The 15,290-nt window shown below is 37.7% G+C and overlaps 1 pseudogene; it reads right to left on the minus strand.

The window, feature by feature from the left end:
• Positions 1–5,948: 5,948 nt before the first annotated feature.
• Positions 5,949–6,068, minus strand: LOC120594326 (uncharacterized; annotated as a pseudogene).
• Positions 6,069–15,290: the final 9,222 nt, after the last annotated feature.

The raw sequence follows: 15,290 nt of genomic DNA on the forward strand, positions 1-15,290 counted from the left end.
ACCCAGGAACAGTAGAATGATCTTATGAAAACCTTTCTGGACCATGTGTTCGTTGGGTGATAATTCTCCAAAGGCATTCTGCATTTCTACATGCCTAATCAAAGGGATCAACAGATTTGCCTTTCAGACTCTTTTCAAGGATGCCTGTATAATGAAAAGCCTTAGAAGATACAGTATCTGCCTCCAAAGCAGAGGGCAGATTTGCTTGTTTTCTACGATAGTAATGATAACGTCTCTCTCCAGGGCAGGTTTAATTAGCCTCTTATCAAAGACTGGCATTTCCGAGGCTCTGATTTCCTCCCTGCATGTTCAGGCATCACTTGGCTGTCATTGTGTTACCTTGTGAAAATCGGGACTTGGGGAAACCAGCGCAAGTTATGTTACGCTGACTACTGCTTATTGCTGTCCTTTGTCCTTTGTCTCTGACCCAAGAGTCCAATCATTTCATATACATAGAACACAAAAGATGGTGCTGGTGCCTAAGAGACTTTATCTAGTTACTCTCAATCTTCACATCCCTTCCCTTCTTACTCCTCCAGCAGGTGGGTGAGAGAGGACAGAGTGGGGAGCAAAGGCTAATAATGATAAGACTTCTTAAAGTTGTGTGAAGATTAAGGGACATAATGCTTGTAAAGCATGAAGTGCAGTGTCTGACACGGAATAAATGTTCAATAAAGCATAACTATTTAATTTTTCTTCTGTCCATTAAAGAGCTCTGCGTATATTTCCCCAAGGCTCATCTGAGTCTGGCTTTGGTTTTCTCTTAATTGGTGGATGTTATGTCTCCATTGATTTCAGTGCTCATTTGAAAATCAGGCCTAAGCTTGTTTTGCCTAAGCAAATACCAGGAATTCCTTTCTGTCTTAGTTATTATGACTATTTGATACTAATGCCTATAAGATATTGCACCCCAAACTCCAGCCGGGACGGTTTGCGTGTATGGATGTTAGCACTGAGTTTTAAGTTCTTTAATTTTATGTATTAGTTTACTGTACTAGAGGTTATGAAATATCTTTCTGAGATCCAGATAAATTACCTCTGGTGGCTCTGCCATCACCTGTTATCCTTTTTTCCCAATCCAAGAAAGCAATCTGGTTGTTTGAAAAGATTTTTCCCTTAGAAATATCTGTTGACAGCCACTCATTTGCTACACTCTTCAACTTTCATTCATCTCATTCTTTAGTAAAAGTAAACAGAAGTGCTGTGTGGTTTACAGAAAAGCAGCCACAAAGAACCTCTTTACTCTATTCATGAGGTTTTATCCATTTTAAGGTATTATCCAACCCAGATATGTAATCAGCAGCTCAGAAACTTAGCTACCTGAGGAAGGACTGCTTTGTTTTCCCACTCAACTATTGTAGAATTGATTCCAGATTCCATTTAGACCAGTCTTCAATATGAAATGCAATTGTTTGGATTATTCTGATGTCAGTAATGAGATGATTACATTTTTTAGTCAAAAGATTGTGTTTTTAAACAACGTCTCCTTTTCTGCTGTTGCAATACATCTCAGTCAGTTGTGCTTATTTTGAGGAATATATTATGGCCTTGAGAAAGGGCTGACAAAAACTGAAGAGGAATATTGTATTTCTTGGTTCTCTACTTAAGTAAACTAGCTACTTTGTTCTCTCTCTTTGCTCCAAAGTTGTCTTAGTTAGAAATAAATGTTATTCATTTTCAGTAAAAGAGGGTTTCAAGTTTAACCACATCAAAGCATGTGATAAATGAAGAACAGAAAGCAGAGAAAAATGAATTTTGGACTTGATTGGTAAAAATTGACAAGCCCTTCTCATAGATATTGGCTTTGAAACATCAGTGAAATATGAATAAAAAAAGAAAGTTACTTAGCCAAACCTAGAAGGGACTTGGCTAAATTTGAAATAGTTACATGTAATCAAAGGCCGCTTGATAATTTGTAAAACATCTTTTATGGGCCAGTTTTGACAAAGGCGTTTATTTTTAAAACTTGCTTATTGGGTAAAGATCCTTCCCCAATTGCCATTTAATTCTTTAGCACGTTCCGCTTCATCTAGCTTGAGTCCCCACTCAGAAACGCATTTGGGAAAGCATGACATTATGACAGGCCAATAACTGGGCACATGGTGTGCAAATGATGAAGCATGAACTCTGGCCCTTGTTTGCAAATGTTTAAGCCTGTGTTACATCACTACTCTGCTCCATGCAGAAATTCAGAAATGGGTTGTCAAGACCTTCTGAATCCATTCTCTTCTCATAGTGCACTAGAATCTACACTCCCAGATTAGGGATTACGCAGGTCCATGTGACCAAAGTTTTCCTCAATGCCATTTGAATAGTTACAGCTTCCAACTCCTTTGTTCAGCCTTTCTTCCTGCAAGCCAGACTTCCAGACTTGTCAGCAACCTGGCTTTAATCACAGGGATAAGGACTACGCTCTGGGCATATTAGCACCACAGATAGAGGGACCTATGATCCTTGACTGACTTTGTAAACCACCAAATCATTCCTAGGACCAGGTTCCCCTTCCCAGGAGTGTAGATCATTGGAGTCTTAAGATAATTAAAGGGATATAAGGACCAATTACATGGGAGTGTTAGAACCTTCATGCAACCAAGTGGGCTGTGTAGGACCCATGTAAGAATTTAATCCTGTCTCCAGGGAGTGAGTCCTTTATGGATACCTACACAGTGGTCAAGAGTCTTCAGAGCAAGCTAGCATTAGACAACTTCTTCTACAGTGCATAACAGTGGGGCTATGTGATAATCAGCCTGTTGCTGCAGATTATGATTCAGCTCATCTCCCATGTTCTCTCTATGTGCTCTTGGAATCTCATAGTCTTCAACATATGAAGAATCTGGAGTATTTTAGATATATTGAGTTTCGCGGTCATCCACCATGTCCTTAATCAATAGATAAGTAGGCAAATAGATGTACATAAATACTAAATTTCAATTAGTCGAGAAGGGAAAAAGTCAATGGACATAATCACGAGGGCACTCTGTTTAATAGAAGAGGAAATACAGACTGAAGGGCAGTAGCCTTACTTAGGAGATGTGGCATGGCACAAATATGTTTTCTGATTCTGAAAGCTAATCCCATTGATGCCATCATAGGCCAAAACGTTAGGTTTTTTGTTTGTTTGTTTGTTTTTAATATTATTTTTTATCTTACTTGAAATTACAAAGATGGTTAGAGTAAAAGATGGGATCACAACACATTTTTTGAGATAAATATTTTTAAACTGAAAAATTGAGTTTTGATTGCGATTGCATTAAATCTATAAGTCACGTTGGGAAAAATTGACATCTTTATAACAATTCCATCATGACAGCCAGGAGTATGAGACAATTCTATATATTTAAATCTGTGTTTATATGTCTTAGTAAACTTTTATAATTTTTATCATAGTGGTTTCGCATATTAAGTAAATGAGTATTTTATGTTTTTTGTTGTTCTTGTGTGATCTGTTTTTCAAGTATTTATTCCACTTGGCTATTTTGGGGAAGGAAAACTATTAATTTTTATATATCTCCCTTGTGTGTAACCACTTTACTGAACTTCTTTTTCAGTTTAAATAATTTTTAGTGAATATTATTTTGTTTTATATGTGTATTATTGTCTTAATTTTCTTTTTGGTTTTTCAATGTTACCATATAGAAATGCAATTTACTTTTGAATGTTAATTTCATTAATTTGCTGAATTTATTAGTTGTAACAGGTGTTTATTTTTATTTTTTATTTTTTTGGTGGTGTCTGAAGGGATTCCTACATGTAAGATCATGCCACCTGCAAACGGACGATTTTACTTCTTTTCTATTTGAATGCCTTCTATTTCTTTTTCTGGCCCAATGGCTCTGGTTAGGACTTACAATACTATGTTGAATAAAAGTGGAAAGAGTTGGCATCCTTGTCTTGTTCCTGATCTTAGAGGAAAAGCTTTTAGCTTTTCACCATTTGGTGTGATATTAACTGTGGGCTTGCTAATCATGGCCTTTATTATATTGAGGTGCATTCCTTCTATACCTAATTTGTTGAGAATTTTTATCATAAAAGGATGTTTAATTTTGTCAGTGCTTTTCTTGCATCTGTTGATATGATCATTTGATTTCCCCTCTTCATTCTGTTAATGTGGTGTATCACATTGATTGATTTGTATATGTTGAACCATCCTTGCATCCCAGGCATAAATCCCACTTGATCGTAGTGTATGATCCTTTTAATGTACTGTTGAATTTGTTTGGCTAATATTTTGTTGAGGATTTTTGCATCTATGTTCATCAGAGATATTGGCCTGAAATTTTCTTTTCTTGTCGTGTCACATGAGTCTTTAAAAAGAATTCTGGAAGAGTCAGAGTAAGGGTCAGAAGGGATGTGATGATGGAAGCAGAGATTGAGTGATGAACTTTGAAGATATAGGAAGAGTCCAGGAGCCAAGGAATGCTGACGGCCACCAGCAGGCTAAAGGAAGAAAGGAAACGAACTATCCCTTAGAGCCTCCAGAAGGATCCTGCCCTACTGGTACCTTGACTTTAGCAAAGTGAAATTGATTTTGGGCTTCTTACCTCTAGTACTTTAAGAGAATAAGTTTGTACTGTTTTAAGCCACCAAATTTGTGGTAATTTGTTACAATAGCAATAGAAAACTAATACATTTCCTTGCTCACATACTGATTTTTATCTCTTAAACATATACTTGCGTTCAAATTGACCTCTCAAGGTTTGCTTCTGGGGGATCCAAACTGTGACTCTCACCATCTTCGTCCCTTCTTTTCACCTCATTCCAATCCCACATTGTCTTTTCCTGGACAGTTGCTGGAGTTTTACCAGCAGCTATTAAAATATTAAACCCACCACCAATGCACAGCCGTCTTTATTGATTGAATTCTATGTTATGCTTTCAGTATACTCCTCACTTGGTTTTCTTACTCCTCTATACCTATAATATTTTACTTGCTATGCGAGTGTGAAAGGAGATTTTTGTTCAAATGAAGTTAAGTCATGCTTGGAAGTTCAAAGTGATTTGGCATTTATAACCAAATTCAGCAAGAAGTCTTTTTCACAACATACCATTTCTCCTTTCATTTGAACAAAACTCCTTTTTTAATTTTCTTAATGATGATTTTGAAGAATTTTAAGGCCATTATTCATCAAGTACATTTATTATACTGTATGTGTAAAGGCAGAGACGTGAACATCTACTGCATCCCTTGGGGATTACTTACAGGGACAGAATCAGTTATAGCTGGCTTAAGCCTAAAGGGAAAAATAAGGGATATTAATTGGCAATATCGTTGGCAGGGCTAAAGAGTCAGACTACAAGCTGGACTTTCAGGAGCGACATTCAAAGCAAACCATAAAACCGGGTCTTCACACTGCTTCTCTACCACAGTATGAAAGGTGCTTTTTGAATGGGCCACTTCCACTAAAGTGCTGGCTTGGGAGCCACTGCCTCTGCTGTGATAGGGGAGCCACTTCTGCTAAGTTGCAAAAACACAGCCTCAGCTGCTAACGTTGGAACTAGGACTCCTCAACTGTGATCTGCATCCACAAAGTGAATTTCTCACACCTGGCCTCTCTTCCTACTTAACTTGGTTCCAAATCGCAATATTGGACGAGTGCATCTGTTATGCAGAATCGAAATCTCATCCACAGTTTTAGCTGTGAGGGAATCTAAAAAAGTTACTTTCAAGTCTCTGTAATCCAGGAAGGCACAGAAAGGAGTTGGAACAGAATTGAACGAGCGAGTCCTTAAAACTCGCTACGACCATGTGCTAGCAGCAGTAATAGAGCAACAAGAAAAAACGTTCTTCTTAGTGCTCCTTGGAATAGAAAACTGCATGGCTACAACAGCCCATTCCAGTTAATTGAGATTAATACTGTATCATTACCATTTTTATGTTTGGTTCTTCTGTGATTATGCCAATGTTTTGGTAAGCTTTTGTGAGCCCATTATTTATTTATTTATTTTCACTCCTACAGCACCCGGTCTTCCTGGGTGGTCTCCCATTCAAGTACTAACCAGGCCTGACCCTGCTTAGCTTCTGAGATCAGACGGTATCGGGCATGTTCAGGGTTGGCATGGCCGGAGACCTATTATTTTTTAATAAGCTGACTCATGTCATAAATCGCAACTTCCCTCTCATCTTTCCACATGCCAACCTCAGTGTTTTGGAACCTTGGGGTGTTGGATAATAGTTTTTGGGTGATGATTCTGAGCCTTCCTTTCATAACCACAGAGGAAACTTCTTGTGTTAATGTAGAAATTATTTTGTTGAATTAGATCCCGGGGCTATAAAATCTTGAATTACGCCCAATTACTGTAATTTTTATGGGTTTTGTTATGGTGTGATGCTTTGAGCATCCACAATCCACGTTCAGAGGAAAGGAGAAATGGTATGTTGTGAAAAAGACTTCTTGCTCAAGTTCTGTTTTATTGAAGCTGGGGAACTTGCATGGCAGCTGTTGCTACTTTTCCTTCTTTCTCGTTCTTCAGTGTTAATTTGCTAAGTGTTCTAGTTCCATTAGATGCTATGACGGGGAAAAAGCAGTAAGAACTGCTGTTCAGTTGACAGAGTTGTTTTGCCTTTGCTCCCCAGGAAAAACATTGGGAGACATCTGATAAATTTAGCTCTGTGAAAATAACATTTTAAAGGCAGATGATTGTTGGCTTTTATAATTTTACTCCTGGATTTTTGTTTGTGTATCTTCAGAGATTTTTGGATTGCAGTGAGAAACCAAAATATAACTTTAGGAAGATGGTTTATCCATCAAATAGTTTTGAAAAAAAAAAAAAGTGCTCAGTGAAATGTGAATTGTGAAACTGGGCTCCTTGAAACAACTCTAAAAGCAAGATGTTTCTCTTCTGAGAGCGTCATCAAAGTTTGTATATTGCACTAATTTGAATAATCATAGGGGATCTTGGGAAGCCAGCAATGAAATATAAAATAACAAACATCTGGAAAGTTGGCAGGCATGAGTTGGAAGGCTACCTTGTAGAATGACAGCTGTGCAAGGTAAATGCTAGGGAATCAGGTGGGAGTAGTTATTGTAGTAGTAAGACTAGAGGCTATTATCGTATCAAACATTTCCTGACAACAAGACTCAAGGAAAACAAAGACGAATGACTTCAGAGTCTGTGTATATAGTTAGGTAGGGGATGTAAAAAAGCATGTGATATCTTTAATGTAAGGTAAGATATGAAAAAGATTCTCATGACACAAAGATAAAGTGTTATTAATTAGTCTAGATGCAGATGACTGCTTTTAACCATGGATGTCTGTAGCCATAATGGTAATGAATTTGGGCTAGATTTACTTTAATTAGTTAAATTATTAACCAATCAACTCAGTAAACAATACAAGTCAGTCATTTTTACTGATTTCTGCTGACCTCATTTTAGAAAATTTGAGTGAAGAGACATTGTCTTATTCTTTTGTTATTTTTTTTCCTTATTGTGTAGAATAGCCATGAATGATAAATATTCAATGAATATTTGAATATTTGACTCCTATTGTGATTCTGACTATAGAAGCTCTGAATAATTTGATTTTGAGAGCATGCATATTTATTTATTTATTGTTGTTGTTGTTTTTTTTAAGTGAAAAAGGTAATACAAATTTGGCCATACCTACCAAACTAATAAATGTATTTATTCTTTGCCCCACCTCTTGACCTTGATCCTGTAGATACAAATGTACATGAAAGACAGGCTATGTGAACAGGGTTCCTCATTGCAGCCTGGCTTACAACCCGATGTCCAAGAATAGAAGCCTGTTTTACATAGCTACACCCAATCATTTATGTATTGTCTAATGCTGTTTTTTTGTTGCAAGGGTGGAGTTTAGTGCTTGGAACAGAGACCATATGTCCTGGAAAACCTAAAATAGTTATTATTTGGACCTTTATTTAAAAAAAGTTTACTGACTCTCAGCACTAAGTGTTCAATGTAACAAAATCTTACATATGCTTTTATAGTAAGTATGAATACAAATATAAAAGTTTAAAAGAAAGCCCAAGCCACGAGTTTCACTCTTGAGGATACACAAGAAGGATAGTGTTCTCTTTTAGTTTGAGAATCCTCCCCCGCAAGCGAGAAAAGACAGAAGGCAAGGTTGTTTATTATTAATTTATTTGGCAAGAATTCATCGGGTGTATACTCTGGGGAAACTACTCCTGGGACTGCAAGATGCAATGCATGATCCTTCTTGGGGGCTCACAATCTAACAAAGGAGTCAGACATGTTAAATAATTACAGTACACATCGATGAGTGCTGTAAGAAAGAAGAAAAGGTGCCTTGGGAGCCAAAGCAGCAGCAGAAAATTTGTGAATCTGCCCAAGGCCTTAAAAAAGTGCATCATAACTGAGATAGGGTATTTACAAAAGGGAGTCATGTTGAAATCAAAATTGCCAATGAGACATGTTTTACACTTTCTGAGCGAACAAGGACGGTGAAAGAGCATTCGTCTAATTCAAAACCGAGACAAAACGTTTAGGCCCAAGAATATTACTGTATCTTGTCTTTTTTCTTTATTTGTTTTTTGAAGTCTGACCTATTTAGACTTTTGCAGTGGATCATTTGGTGCTTCATGAGAATAAAATCTACATTTTACTGTCATAGGCACTTTTCACTGAAGCAAAATTTATTTGCCTGTTTTGGTTTACCATAGGTTTAGTACATAAGACAAGCATAGCTAGCATAAGTGTGTTTAACACTAAAGAGAGTATTCATCCATGGGAATGAGGGAGATGAAAAACCACCAGCTTCACTTCCAGAATGTTGAGTTTTCATTTTCATTTTAGATTAGTTTATACTACTTGTTTTGGACACTCGTTATAACAGGTTCTTTAGTATTACTTGCTCAGATATGGAACAAAATGTGAAGATGTGTGACAGAATGGTTAATACATAAAGGAGAAAGTTCAAGTTCACATCACATTTCCTAATGGCTTCCTTTTGCTCCTGCAGACCAACTCTCCACCCTTTCTTTTCTCCTTAATGGACCAAAAGGCTGACTTACATGGATGCCATGAATGTGACTCCTGTCTTATGGCTTCTGGTTTGGTTTGGCCAATGGGGAGCCCTGGCAGGTTTCAGGAAGAGAAGAGAGTGCAGTTCAGGGTAGTTTTTTCCCCAGCTTCTCCCTGTAGGGTCATCATAAGTTGCATCCTTGGCCGCAGGAAGGACATGTAGCCAAATTCACTGAATTCTTGCTGTGTATAGGTTTCAGTACCTACTTTCTCTTTGGCTCTTCTGTGCCCTGTTGTCGCTAGTCTTGGGGTACTTAGCCATTCCTGGTGATTTCTCTATTGCCTCCTACTTGTTTGTCAATAGTTTCTTTCTACGACTCTCCTTGCATTAGCCCGGCTGACCATGGCGTGCTGGGGAACTGAGGGATACTGTCGGTATACTCCATGAGGTTGTTTTGCAAATCAAAAATTTTAAGTGCCTAGTGGAACTTGCTATTAAAAGAATACTGAGGTGGATCTTTTTATAAAAGGAAGAATTCTTCTGTAAATCTAAATGAGCATCTCTTAATTTAAAAAAATCTATATGTTTATACATTACATTTATATGAATTGCTGCTTTTTTTTCATGCAATTTGAAATTCAAGATTTTCAGATACCATTCAGAATACATCTCATTACTCTTCCTCATGACAGTCCCCCAAATATTTGAAGATATTTACTATTTTCGTACCCCTGAGATTCTTCTTCATTGTGGTGAGCCACTCCTTCCCACTCAAGTCCAATGAATACTTCTTATAGGACATAATTTAAAAGTTTAAATCACATAAATCCTGACTTATCTCTTGAATATGCTTTTTCGGAGGCATCCAGATTGTCTATTGGAAAAATATAGGCAAAAATAAAAAATTTCACTAAACTTACTAGCATCCACAGAACACTAAAGTAAAGTGAAATTCTCATAAGGTATTTGAGGAGTCTTTTTGAAAAAACACGAATCTGCACTGTAAACTGAAGGCTGCAAGCTGTGGTCTGACTAGGGCAGAAAGACTTCAGTCTGACAATCACTGCTCATTCATTCCCCAGCCTCCCGCCCCCTCCCCACAGTTATAGCACATTGAGTTACAGGTGTCTTCTGGTCTACCAGAAGCCTTCAATTCTCTTTCAAACATGGAGCTGTTAATTGAGATTCCCCCTATTCTGTATTTGTACAGCCATTAGGGTTTCTAGGGCACTCTCTGACATTTACTCCTGCTTCATTGCTTACTGGCTGGGCAAGCTAACCTCAAACCTCATGTTAGAATAAAGACTAAGACACCATAACAAAGAAACTCTTCATACCGTGGCTTATATATCACATAACAGCTGTGATGTGAGCTATCCAGGTCATCAGAGAAGCTTTGCTCTATATGGTAATCGAGGCACTCAGGTCACTTCCATCTTTTAGCTCAGCCTTCCTCCTAGGGCATTGTCTTCATCTGCATCCTTGATACCAGTCTGTTGTCAAGTCTGTTCCAGTTCTAGCCAGTGGGATAAGGAAGGACAGTATAAAAGAGGCACCTCCATATCTTAAGACAGATCTACAAGTAGCATTCATTGCGTGTGCCAAGATTTAGTGAATGAAAACTCAGTCACATGACCACATATAGCTGCAAGGGAGGTTGGAAAACAGTCTAATTGAGCAGTTATGTTCCCAGCCCCAACTCCATTTCTATGTAAGAAGGAGAGGACAGATTTTGCTGGTCAGCTATCAGTTTTCGCTACTAACCTCATCCTCTTAGACGCTTTCTATCATTCATTCATTCATTTGTACAGTCATAAAACATTCATTGAGAACTTAGTGTCAGGCACTAAGATACTTGCTGGAAGAATGCAAAAATTAATGAGACAGGGACCTTACAATGAACAACTGAAAATCGAATCTGTTGAAGCTTCTTTGGATCTGAATTATGCCACCTAAGTGTTTTACTTAACATAGTCAGCTTCCTGTCATTCTTGTATTTTGTCAGTATACTATCAATATTCTCTTCCAAAATCATGATCAATATGTTAAATGATTAAAGGTGAAACTAGAGTCACTGGGAACTTTCTCCTAGGTTGGCAATGAGATGTTATGAGGTATGGATATTCAAGCATTAAAAATCCTTCCAACTCTTATTCAGCCTGTTCTCAAGGTTATCTTGACAGACTTTCTCAATTACTTTCTAGTCTTCAATTCTCTCTGTCTACACATTCTGTAATCTACCATTCAGATGTCTCCATCAGAAATGAAATTCTAAGGGTTAGATGATTCTGGTCCTGAGAGAATATTTTCTCCTCATGAGCGCCAATCATATCCCTCTTTCAGTTTTCATAAATAGTTCTTTCAACGGACTGCTATAATATCTTTTCTACAAATTGCTCATTAATCTATAGATACAGAATTCTCCTTTGCACTTTTAAGAATTAAGGCCACCTGGTCGGTTCATGCTTTCAGCATTTCTCACATACTGCATGATTCTTCAAAGTTATTAAATATAATCTCATGTCCAAGTTTTTCCAGAATCCTGGGATGTAACTGGTGCGAGCCAAAGAGCTTAAAATAAAAGGAAAGACTTGTTACCCTCTTATAGTCTTCTCAACCATCTTTGTCTCTAATAAACTCTTAAAACTGTTTGATTTATATTTTCCAGTGTGAAGATCATTCTTCTTAATAGAGAAGAATAGGAAAATGGCTTTGGGTTCAGTAGGGTTGTTTTCCCTATCATATATTAACATTACATAATCTGCCCCAAGTAACATTTTTTTTTCCTTCTTAATTTGTCTTTTTCTACTAAAGATTTAAAAAATGGGAGTCCCTGTCTTCTTTGTCCTGCCTTAGCTAAGCTCACTATATTTGATGCTGACTCTTTTAAGCTTTGGAAACTGCTGGTTTTCTCCAGCTTAGGTACTTTTTCAAATCAAAGATACTCAAACAACCTCTTACCCTTTGTCGTTCATATCCCCACTTAATAATTTATTCTCTTTTTCTCCCATCTTGGGGTGTTCCAATCTCCTGGATCGATATTTTTGCTGGTGTCGCCTGGCTCCTTGCTCTCTTCTCCGTCCAGATTTCTGAGAATCAGGGTTAAACTATGTATGGTGTGCGCATGCATGCGTGTGTGCCTGTGTGTGTGATAGTCTGTGTGATGAACCTGTCACCCTTGTTCAGTTGTTTCCCCCTCTGACACTAAAATGTCCATGAGGATAAGATGCTGTCTTGTTCATCACCGAATCCCCAGCATCTAGCACAGTGCTTGATGTTATATACTCCACGAATGGCTAGTGAACAAGTGACCTTTTCCTTAAGCAAAGGCCTTGTGAGCAGCATTTCCTTGATGTGAGCCCTCAGATCACTCTTGGGCAAAGTGAGTAACAAATAAGCAATGTATTTTCATGACTTACTAAAAGGTAGTGCCCACAGAACTCTTGTCCTCTAATAGAATAAATAGACAACATAGCAGACAAAAAGTAAGGCAAGGTGCAAGGTATGTTGGTCGTCAGTAACCTCCTAGCATTTTATTTCTTCTTTGGCCAATAGCTTCCTCTTTCACCTAGTAATCGTCTCTTAAATAAAACAGACATTGTGATGAAATGTTTATCAAGTGCTGAATATTCGTTAGTCCCAAGAGTTAATGTTCCTAGAACAGACGCCAGCCAGCTACAGACTTCCTTACCTCTTTGTCGAGGTAACTTTGAGGCAAAGTCTGCACTATTTCCCATAATTCAGAAGGATTAGCTCCACTTGCCCACAGTGGTACTGGCAAATGTCCCCAAGTTGGAGGAGGAGACCAAGCCCTTCACCGAGAGAAGAGGGTCCTTTAGCGAAGAGTGTGGAAAGAATTTAACACACACGACAAAGAGTCAAAAGGAAAGTTTATTAGAAAAGGGGTGACACTGCATAGACAGAGCGTGGTCTCCTCTCAGAAGCAGAGTGAGAGGGACCAAGAGAGACGTGGGAAGGCAGTGAGTGGGAGGGGCTGCAAGTATTCAGGGAATTCAGTTTCTATGTCATTTTTTTGTTCCTGTGGGTTATAGTTTATAAGATTTTGTTAACTCATTTCCTTTGACATGGGAATACAGAGAGGAAGAGAAAGGGTAGGTAGTCTGAAAAGGTAAGAATATGTAGCATGAGAGGCCTGCTGGCAGTTCCCAGCCTTTAATCCTTAGGTTCCCCATGGTTTCAGCCACAGGGAATCATTCTTGGTGCCTGTTTCCCCTTCACAGGTGTGGGGAATGGGTTTTTTATCAATCCCAATAGAAATCTTCCTTTGTTCTGCAGGTGTCCTCCTGGCCTTGCTGCGAGGCTGATCAGCACATTGTATCCTGTGTTTGTGGCTTGATTAACAATTTTAATTCTCTTGCCTCAAGCATTAGCTTGATAACATGCTTTGTCAATTTCATTCCTTTTTCTTTCTCACTTATCCATTCAGCTACTGGTATTTCCTGAGATGTCTCCCAAATAAAGTCTTTACACTTAAATTATTGATTAGGGGTCTGCTGTTGGGGGACAACCCAAACCAAGGCAATATTTTTATATGGATTCCCATCTCTCACAAAGAAAGGATGTTATGTGTGGGTTTAGCTCATTTCTTTCTTTGTGCTTTACATATATCTAAAATTGTAGTGGCAAAGTTATCTACATTGAACTTCCTCTGTTTTATTAATTTTTAAAAATTAGAAATGAAAAATATTGTCCAAAAATTATAATTATCACTGTATTTATTTGATGTAACAATACATTCCCCCCTACTATGGCTTTTGGGCACACTCAAAATTAAACATGGCGCTTACCCGCTTATCCCTCAGCAGACTTTCAGGCCAGCAAGGTTTGGACATCTCACAGCAAGAAAATCCTTGTTTTTAACAAAGATGCATTTGTTGGACAGCTCAGCAATTTAATGATCAATAAACATTTGGAGAACGTTTTCCTACTCTAGTTCATCATGCAACGATTTTGAGGGAACTCTTCTGGCTGCACAATACAAAAGTCCCTTCCACTTTAATTATAATCTCGATCTCAAAAATCATTGCATTTTTTAAAAATAAAGATCATTTTAATAAATTGGAAATAAAATAAAAGATCACTGTAAAGAAAAGTTAGTCCATTAGATGATGATTTTCTACATTTAAAAGAATAGATTAAGTCATCAGAATAGTTAACATTCTAGAATATGGTAAAGAAGTTTGGCTTTAAGCCATTTAAACTGACCACATGGGGCCTTTTGCTTTGAAGAGAAAGCACACAAATGAAGCTTATGACTTGTAAATGAATAAACAGCTTTCATTGTTGGCATGGACCAGGAAGTAACAGTTTACTTGGCAGTAAGTTTTTGAGAAACCAATCGGAGACTAACAGTTGCATTATTCAATATAAAAAGAATTTTCATAGAGAACAACATTCATCTATTTTCCTGCATTTGAAAACTTTCTTAGTTAAATAGCTCAGTTATATTTCCCTAGAGAAAAGCCTGCTGCTATGCAAACTTCGAGAGTCAGGCTTGCATTTCAAAATTCTTAAAAACAGCCCAAATGATGAAGATTAATCACTACCATTCAATGACAAGACAAAGGCGAGGCCAAGAAGAAAGTGGAAGGGAGATCATAAAGAAAATTGAAGGCAAACGGAAGCTCACAATCAGGCAACCTTCCCCACATCATATAGTGTTTCTTTCCCGACCACTTATTGTCTCTGTACACATGCCCCCTAATTTTCCAGCCAAAATGCAGATAGATAAGCAGTAGGAATAACACTAAAGACCCGAAACCCAAGCCTCGGAAATGCAAGATTTTCAGTGCCCTGTGCATGTCTTGAAAAAGTTAGTTTTTGAGCCTCCTGTATAAGGGTTGCACCTGGGAGAACTGAGGCTCCTGGGATCTCTGGGCAAAAGATTGTAGCTAACGTGTTTGGCAAATGAATATTCTTGGGGCATTTTGGACAGGTTGATGGGCAAAGCTAATTGTAGATAACTACGGGAGAGGAAAACAGAAATAGAAAACCCACGCAAAGTATAGGCGTCCACGATACAAACGGAACAAAACAAAAAACTCTCAAGACTGATGCCAATGCCACATACCAAAAGTTCCTCCAAAAAGATAAAAAATCTAAGAAAAAAAAAAGACTATAGAAGAAATTATGAGTGAATCCCTTTATAAATTACGAGCGATGAAAGCATTCTTAGTTCTTACTCAAAACCCAGAAGCCAGAAGAGATTAGCTTACTTATTAGACTATGTTAAAAAGCAACAACAAAATTTGCATGGCTAAAAATACAATAAGCAAAGGCATAAAACAAATGACAAACTGAGAAAAGCTTTTATAACTTTTGT

This window comes from Pteropus medius, unplaced genomic scaffold, assembly GCF_902729225.1.
Source record: "Pteropus medius unplaced genomic scaffold, Ma_sr-lr_union100, whole genome shotgun sequence".
Classification (NCBI taxonomy): domain Eukaryota; kingdom Metazoa; phylum Chordata; class Mammalia; order Chiroptera; family Pteropodidae; genus Pteropus; species Pteropus medius.